General features: G+C 30.1%; 1 protein-coding gene across 1 annotated transcript in view; it reads right to left on the bottom strand.

Annotated features, from left to right (window-relative positions):
* LOC108746026 (pyruvate dehydrogenase (acetyl-transferring) kinase, mitochondrial) overlaps positions 1 to 9,472 on the bottom strand; it is a 20,396-nt gene that overhangs the window by 3,455 nt on the left and 7,469 nt on the right. The window lies entirely within an intron of this gene.

Genomic DNA, 9,472 nt, shown 5'->3' with positions numbered 1-9,472 from the left:
GGGAGGGAGAGAGAGAGAGAGAGAGAGAGAGAGAGAGAGAGAGATTAAAAATTACGATTATTTCAGGATTGGACTAGAATAGATAGAAATATATTCATTCATTTTTTGACTGATAAGAAATATTCGTCATAGATGAATTAAGAATGTGAATATAATTTTATCATTGTTATGTAAGGATCTTACACGATTAATACTATCAGTATTAATAAATGTTGAATAATATTATTGATCACATTTAATATTGATAGATTGATATAAAATATTGACGATAATAATATTTCTCGAACATAAGCATACCGTTCTGTAATAGGGAATATCCTCTATCAGACAACGATACTACTAATTCTTGAAAATTAAGATGTCTGGATCACCATCAATACTCTAACACGATCAATATATTTGTTGGTATTTATAGTATAAATTTATCGCGTAATGTCTGTGTTGAAAGGACACATCCATATTTCCATTTACACAATTAAGTACATAAAACTGAATGAAACGTCAATAACACTGATCATGTAAGGTTGTGAAAATATTGATGCGTACGTCAGCATTACTGATTCAATATTATTAATCATTGATTCATTATTGATTAATAATAATATTATTGATTCATTAAGTTTGTAACTTATATGTTGGACTGCTTCTTATTAGTTTATATGTATATTTTTCAATGCTACTGATTCACGAAAAATTAATGGAACTTTTTATGATCATGTAATATACATAAACAAATTCTGATATAAAAAAATCTTAGAAAATTTAATATTTTACATTAATAATGATTAAATTAACGTTACGTTAACATTTTGATTTCGACATCTTATATACGCGAAGATTGACATTCTAAAAAACATATGTAAGGAACCACGTAAAAAGTTGAATTTAATATTAAAGTGAAGTATATAAATATAAAAACCATTAACTTGTTCATAGAATGTTGAAAAATCAATACAAACCGAATAGCGTCCATCAACTTACATATACCATACATTGACCTACTTAACAACGTGTCGCTATCACTATTGACAAATACGAGCTATAGTTATGTTTTACCTATGCTCTTTACTAAACACACCTTCGCTAAACATCAGCGCTGCAGTTTACAAGCTATTAGAACAATCTAAAAAATTCTTTTTATTTTAATGAAATTTTCTCTACTGTTAAGTTAAAGTTTTTCCACTGGAAATACTTCTTTGTTAAAATTTTACACATTCTTGAACTTTGTTACACGTATTATCCTAAAACGGAATGTATTACTTATATTTTTAAACACACGAAAAGTAGCTGTTGCAAAAGAACGTGACGGAAACATCGGCCAATCATCCATAAAATATTTGGTATCGGTACGCTCGAGTAAACATCGATAAATCGATCCCTTATCTTCTCTCGTTGGAGTGAAAATTCACTTATTTATTATAGACATACTTGAGACATGTTCCCGGGTTGCGTACGTGTTCTGAAAATAAACCTCGACTTGGTAAGCGTGCAACACAAGAAGATTGTTACTTGAGACTGCGAGAGTCTAAAAAAATGCGATTTTGTCCCAACCTACCACAACGTTCGTAACAAGCTTCAGAAATCTACGTGAAATACATGAACGTAAATGTGTTTTACATGAGCATTAAACAAACATTTTTATCAATCGTCAAATAGGTCTCGTAATATTTATTTTGGAATAATATCTGTTTTATTAACTGTGAAATTGCTAATCAATTTAATAATTAAATATTAATAACATTTATTGCTACGTACAAAAAAGTTTCTTGCCATCTAAAAATTCGTATTCAACAGAGATTACCACTGATTCTTTTCTTGGGGAGGCAACTGATAACGATTGTTTATCACGCGAAGTGTAATCAACGAAAGATTGGAAAGATTGAAGAGACAACTAAATATATACGAGCTTTTGCAAAATTTTAATCAACCTTAATAAAGATCTACAATAAGTTGCGTCATTACTTCAATGACGCGAATACGCTTATTCCTATCACATATAATTGAATCAAATTAACATGGAAACTTCTGTTTTATAGTTAATTTTAAATGGAAGCCGCCACTTACAACTACAAATGCTTCAAAGCATTTGATTGACCAATCAAAAGAAAGAATTTTACTAATTGATTAATCAAAAATGCTTCAAAGCATTTGTAGTATTAAGTGAACCGTAACCTTGTACGGAGAAAAAGATGTGACGTTACGTAGTAATGATACAATTACTGATACGTACTAGGGCGTGCTCTAGATTCTCAAGTGCTATGTTTCATTTTATCATTGTTTAATATTCAGTGAACGATATAGATAAAATAATACCTGAGTAGCACTCGGGTGAGAATTTAAATCCTGCATCCTTCTGATGTTTTAGTCCTTACTCTAAAAATTTCATACTTTGAAGCCATCTTATAAGGAAAATTCCCCAAAGCGTGTCGTAGACACATAAAGATACCCACACGAGTATACTCGTTAAACACCACACACATCACGCATTAAAAAATATAAAATATAATATAAAACATAAAATTAAAAAATGTAAAATTTAAATATTGATCGTGCTCTCGAAATTAAAAATTATAATAGAGTATATCGCAATGAGAGTATCAACACAGCGCGGAAATTGGTGCGCAAAAAAAAATATAATTATCAAATAATATTTACATAATATAAAGCTGATTGTCGGTATCACCTTATTTGATTAGGTGACAAAAAATTATATTTTTTTTTGTGCATCAATTTCGGTACTGTGTTGGTGCTCTCATTGCCCCATACACTCTATTATAGTTTTTAATATAAAATTATTATGAACGCATTATTATGACGCGCGGCAACATTTTTGTATTATAAAATGATGAACGCTCAATTGGAGACATCTTGGCAACGTTAATCAGCAATCCATATTTTTATATACAATATTTATATCAGTGAATACAATTCGTAAAATTTGTGGGTTTCAAAAGATTGCGCAAATTTTACGAACTTCGTGCTGTTGAGAGAAGTGTGAATACCTACTCGTGGGCGTCGAACGAGATTAGGTTTTCATGAATTTCGAAGAGAATAGCGGCTCTCACGATTTGATTCTAGAAGCGACCAGCCGAGAAATTGCCAGGAAATTGAACACCCTTATCTGCCAGACGCAGATCAGTCGTTTTTTGCTTTTATATAAAATTCCATTTGACAAAGCGAAATTGAATAGTGAAAAATCCTGTGATGCTGCATGTGCTCACTTCTCATCACGCACGCCGGTCCTGACATTCACATTCATTGTCCAATGAATCCCTTGATCGGATTGAAACTTTTCAATATCGTGTAATGTAATTATCTTAAACTCATCACTATCATAAGCATATGATTATGATTTAATTATGATTTTTTAGCAACTGCATATTATTTGCATTTTAGATTACATTTTATAAATTCTAAAGTACATCACTGTATAGTTCTGCTGGCTTTGAAATTGTGTATGACGTTTATAGATGTCATAAATTAATTGAGAAGAGACTTTGACATTCCATTGAAGAGAATTATAATCGTCGTTTTTTAAAATAAATATTATTAAAATTGTTGAAAAATATTTTTAAGAATTTTTTTGTAAATTAATATTATTCAAATTTTGCTGGAGAATTCAACAGACACTGTTAGACACGCTGTGAAAGTGGCAAAGAGGACATTCCCCTCGGAAATTGATATTATTTGGGTACACCTTATCTCGCGCAGATAAATATGGGCATGAATTCATTGATAAAGTGATCTCATTTTATACAATAACATTGTCCACAATGATATTTCTCAGTTGTCATAGGATAATCCGTTTACGAACAGCAAAATAAATGTTTCATCGCTCTTTATTCTGAGTCATAATGCCTAGTGTGCCAAACAGAACAATAGATAAGAATATCGTTTTGTTTAAATGAGCATTGCGATAGTTAAATTGGTATGCGCACTATATATCCACATTACAATATATTACCGTTCATTTTATCGTTTGACTTTAACTAACAAAAGACTTCTAGACTTTATAACGAATAGAGTAAGATGAATAAGCAATTGTTTTCGCAAATTGACATAAGTCATTATCTTCAGTTGAAATTTCTTTTGGCGAGAGTGAAAAAATTTGTATAATTTGTATAATTTTTCTCATTCAAGCTATCAGTAATTGTTTTAATTAATTAAACGTATATAACACGGCATGAGAAATACTATTTTTATTTATTGAAACAGTATACACTTGACTGCTTTGTAGCTGAAGAAAGGATTTTAGCTGATTTTGGAACAAAGTCTGCCGTTTTTATGAAATACGACTGATAAATGTAATTGCATTTGCAACAATAGAGAATTGGGGAGTTAACTTCTTTTATATTCAGATCTACCTTTTTACCTTGATTTTGTAACCGTTTTTGTAACATATTTTTAAAACATTCAATTCGTAATCAAGGAATTGAGAAATTCAAGAGTTTCAGTATCTAATTTTTGAATTTTTACAACTACAGCTTTTGCATATCGGATGCAAGTATCGACTCGTTTGCAACGTAGTTCAGTGAAACGCGCATATATTTTTTTGTCCAGAGATTTCGCCCTAATAAAAATTAAAATAGATAAGGGCTGACAGAAACGAAGTTCAAGGATGTTATCTGCGTTTGACCTCGATTCGGGTCGCGGAAATACGAATAAACATGCACCATACTTTCTCAGCATTCCTTACGCAAAATTCTGCTAATGGCGATAGTCAGAAAAAAAAAGCCTCGAAATCTCATAGATAATGAAAAATAACGTCAAACGAAATCAATTGTTTATGATCATGTAACTGCAACCTGAAACGGATGGATCTTTGAACTTTGTTCCCAGTTCCTATGCTATATATAATTGACGATATTCAGTCTGCCAAAAATCAGTGTAAATCAGTTTTTTGTTGCACAAAGTGCAAAAAGCACTTCTATCGCGCCAAGTAACTAATTCTGAAAAATTGCAGAATGAAAGCCTAGATTTTCAATTTTTCCGTTTTCTTTCCAAGTTCTGAATACTTCAGCGCATTCTGGTGAAGTACGTGATATACGTGATGTATCATTTTATTCTTGTTCACCGAATGTTAAACAAAGAATAATACATTATGCGCAGTAATGTGCACTTTATGAAATCAGACGTCTATTTTTACCTCAGATGTAGAAAAATGCAGTTAAAACGAATATATCTGCGATTTGATAATTGTCTCTTGCTTTAAAAATTCGTGAAAACAAACACAATAAATCATTTCTCCTTGAATAATCTTATCTTTGACAACTGTAAAACCTCAATGAGAAAAAATGTAAAATAAAAATATTTTCTGCTAAGAAATGTTGATAATTGGATTACTCGGGAAATATTCGGAGAACATTAACGTACGTTCCGAATAAATACATTTAGAGATATTATGATAAATTAATTTCTACAACTAACGTTGAATTATTTATACGTGTGAGATACGGTGATCGTATTACCGAGGCTTCGTTTGCACGTCATTTCTTCGTGCTAATAGATAACAACGAAAATTACTTCGCTTTACTTTCGTGTCACCGCATTAACATAGAAGTTTAGATCACTACAGTGGCACGTGCAAAATTAGAATTGATGTATCGTGGCCTTCTAAAAATGATAAGCGCATACGTTTATTATCGTTTTATTTGTTTTATTACTTGCGACTCTCACCTAGGGATTCTGCATCATTTTGCTTGGATTTATGGCATTGTTTGTATCGCAAAATCGTATAAAATAAATTGTAGTCAAAGAAGCTAGTAATTTATTATTTTTTAAATGCAGTCATTAATTTTTTTAGAATCAGAGGAAACATAAACATAATCTTGATAAAAAAAGATAAAGTAATTAATTAACGTAATTACTTCGACAAAACAAAAACATCTCTTATTATAATGTGCATTTTGTAATCATAGATAATAATTATTTTTTTCTAAGTCATAATAGGAATAAAAAAATTTAGTTGGCTTCGCATGAAAGGGATAATCTTTTTAATATCTTATTATATATATAATTGCACGATCGCTATTACATTGATACACGTTTCAAAACGCACACACACAAAGAAGTATTAACTGATGTGTACAATGAATTGTACAATCAATAGAAGTTAAAATAGCGATGTTCTTTCAAAACAAACGTTTTCATGAAAAACTCATCAAGTGAATTCCTATTAACGATTTCCGATATGGTCAATGTACAAAACGAGTGTGTGACGAGTTATACTATATATAACAAACGTACCGCAAACGTTGGGTTGTGATGTAACCTTTAAACTAGGATAACAAGTGCAACGAGGTTCGAGATCTAACTTTGAATTCATTTGATCGTGACAATCAGTCAATCGTCGCTCTCTCTCTCTCTCTCTCTCTCTCTCTCTCTCTCTCTCTGACCCTGATATATTTCTTTATTAAATAAGTTACATATTTAATTTAACATACACTGTTAGAAATATTCTTAAATTTCATTAATTTAATTAAGTTACACAATTTGAACTTAATTTCATGATATTATATTAAATTTAATGTATTTATAACTAAAAAGTATATTTGTGCATGTACATAAAATTTAATGTATTTTTCATGAAAATTTATGAAATTTAATGTACACGTTCATTATATTTAAGTAACTACTGTAACTTAATTTTCAGTTAAAGCATTCATTACTTTTAATTTCGTTCATAACCATAAGCTTCATTTACATGTAAAGGAAGTAATTACATTTCTAATAGTGTAATCTCGGCTGTTTTTATTTAAATTTAATTACGTTTTCGCAAACTATATGCCTCTCGTAAAATGAGAAACTGAAAACAAAACGATCGCGTGAAACATATTCCGCAAAACTAATTTTTTTTGCGGTGTAGCTACTTGACATTATTTACGTTTGAAATAACAGATAACGAAAGCTGGGATAAAGAACTGATTTATAGTATGTTATTCTCTTTTTTCTCCTTCAATAAAATTTTTCAAAAGTCTTCTAAAGATTTTATAAAGAAATAAATACTGATTGCTGTCAATATAGATTATAGATAATCTTGTATAGTATCAGTATAGATAGTCTATAAACATTTATATTCTGGGGTAGTGTGTACAGTGAATTTACGGATGTTATTCAATTACTCAGATATAAAGATTATTGTGTATATATTTACCAGCTTCTCTGATAAGGAAAAAAGAAAGCATTAAATTCAGATTTTGCAGAAAAATATTTTAAATCAAATATTTCGAATATCCATATTTCTGGCAACGCGAATTATATATTCGCAGTAAACACATGGTTATAATTTTACATGATAATTCTGCAATTCGTTAACTCTGTTACTCATTAATAAGTGATTATACATTTTTCTAAAAAAAAGCAGCAAGTAAATACAATGTACATTATATAATCTCTTTATGATATACTCGCAAGTATATGAGAATTCTGCGTAATTTCATAACGCGTAAAAAAGACTTCTCATTCGTTAATCATTACCGCGTTCAGGACTGTATCACGTTGTATCACGTAAACGGTTTTGTGTCTCATATTAAATAAAACAAATAAAACTTCAAGATATTAAAGTTTTTAGTGACAACCGTTGCAAAAGATTCGTTACCTTGCCTTTGGCGAAAGCAAGCAATACTTCATATAACTGCCCAATAATGGAACACAAAACAGAGAAATCGACAGCTGATTCTTTCCCGGAATGGTAAAATGTTTTATTTGCATTTTTAAAACGATTGGCGTTATTGCAGCGAGAGATAAGAGCCTATACACGACAAAGCACCTGCTACGAGAGTATCGTCCGTCTACCACACAAAATGGAACAGGAACGTGTTCCAAGAGCATTTCTACGAAGCCAAGAAACCGGATCGGCACCAGCAAATAAGGAATAGCATAATTGGATTCTCCCAGTGCAAAAAGCATACATGGATGAAGTATCCTCGAGTATGTGGACAGTATAGGCAAAGCGTTCCGTGAAAATAAATCAGTAAAAATTTCACATCAAGTCTCAAAAATTGCCATGTTGAATCACGTCGTTGCTATATGATTTATTAACGGATTTAAAATAGACAATTTACACTTTAAAAGATGTGCGAATTAAAATTTTTTTTTATCAAATCGACAAAATTTTACCCGAATCGAATTAAACTGAAACATAACTTTTAATAACATAATTATTCGGTTAGGTTAAATTTTAATATATAGATAATAATAATATAAGGCTGTCGACATATCATTCGTTATTTAAACGTCTTAAATTATTGTTTTTGACATTTCTAAAAATAGTTCGGATTCAAATCATAAAGATTTAAATGCGAATCGAATAGAAGCTTACCTGATTTCATTCAATTCGTATTTAAATGATTTCCTCATGTCTACCATTTACATACAGTTCGCATATAATCTCTCTAGCCTATATCTTGTATCTGTATAGGTTAATACTTATTTCATATTTGATATCCTGATGTTACGTTTTAAATACCTAAACGTGTAAATAAAAAGTCAATAATACATCTCTAAAAATACTTTTGATCATAAATTTGTATCTAATTTGATTTAATATATAGTAAGGAGAGTCCAGGAGACTTGATCATATGGAAGAGTTGAACTTCAAATTTTTTATTTCAATTTTGTGCCAAGTGCATGGCTTATCAAGCCGGCAACTATTTGTCATTGTATTTCGAGAGATCAAAATGGCATGATTCATACGTCGCGGTTTGACAGCTCAATGAGATATTTGAAGTGATTCACCCATATGATCAAATTTTCTGGACTCTCCCTAATTTATAAATCAATACTGATTGTTTAATTTAATTTGAGTTTATCTTTTAATATATATATTTATTCATTCATATATTTATTTAATATTTATATATTATTTATTTTTCATTATTATTATAGTTTCTCAAAAGACCTTAGTCTTCAAGAAAAATGAGATCAGGTTACTTTAAATGGTCAAGAAAAATCTGTTAAATATATTTAAAACATCAAAAATATGTTTCCAACATTTTACTAAAGATAATTTGAATTTATATGGCCTAATTATCAGATTAAAAATTAAAATCAAGACCGTTATTTACAGTCGACTGTGATTTCAAGACTGTTGTCTCAAGTAATATCTTAATGCTAATAACTGCTTTGCGATTGGTTCATGACAGGTTCTTAACACAGTAAACATCAGTAAGACATCTGTACTTAAAACAGTATTAAATATAAGAACCGATTATGTGAATATCAATTATAGTCGATTCTTATTTCAAAACCTTAGTCTTAAGTATTGTATAATAATTCCGTAAGATGCTAATATGGCTTATGTTTTAAGACTGCACTAAAATAATCTTAAAAATAACGATCGACTATAAACACCTAAATGCAGTTCTATTCTTATTTCCACTTATTTGGATATACAGATGGCGTACATCTTCATTTCAAGGCATTTACACACTTTTCCCATACACATATATATACGAAAAGTGGGGAAGGGAGA

This window comes from Trachymyrmex septentrionalis, unplaced genomic scaffold (genome assembly GCF_001594115.1).
Source record: "Trachymyrmex septentrionalis isolate Tsep2-gDNA-1 unplaced genomic scaffold, Tsep1.0 scaffold16, whole genome shotgun sequence".
Lineage (NCBI taxonomy): Eukaryota > Metazoa > Arthropoda > Insecta > Hymenoptera > Formicidae > Trachymyrmex > Trachymyrmex septentrionalis.
Note: the sequence above shows the minus strand (reverse complement) of the source record. Positions and strands in the feature narration are given on the sequence as shown.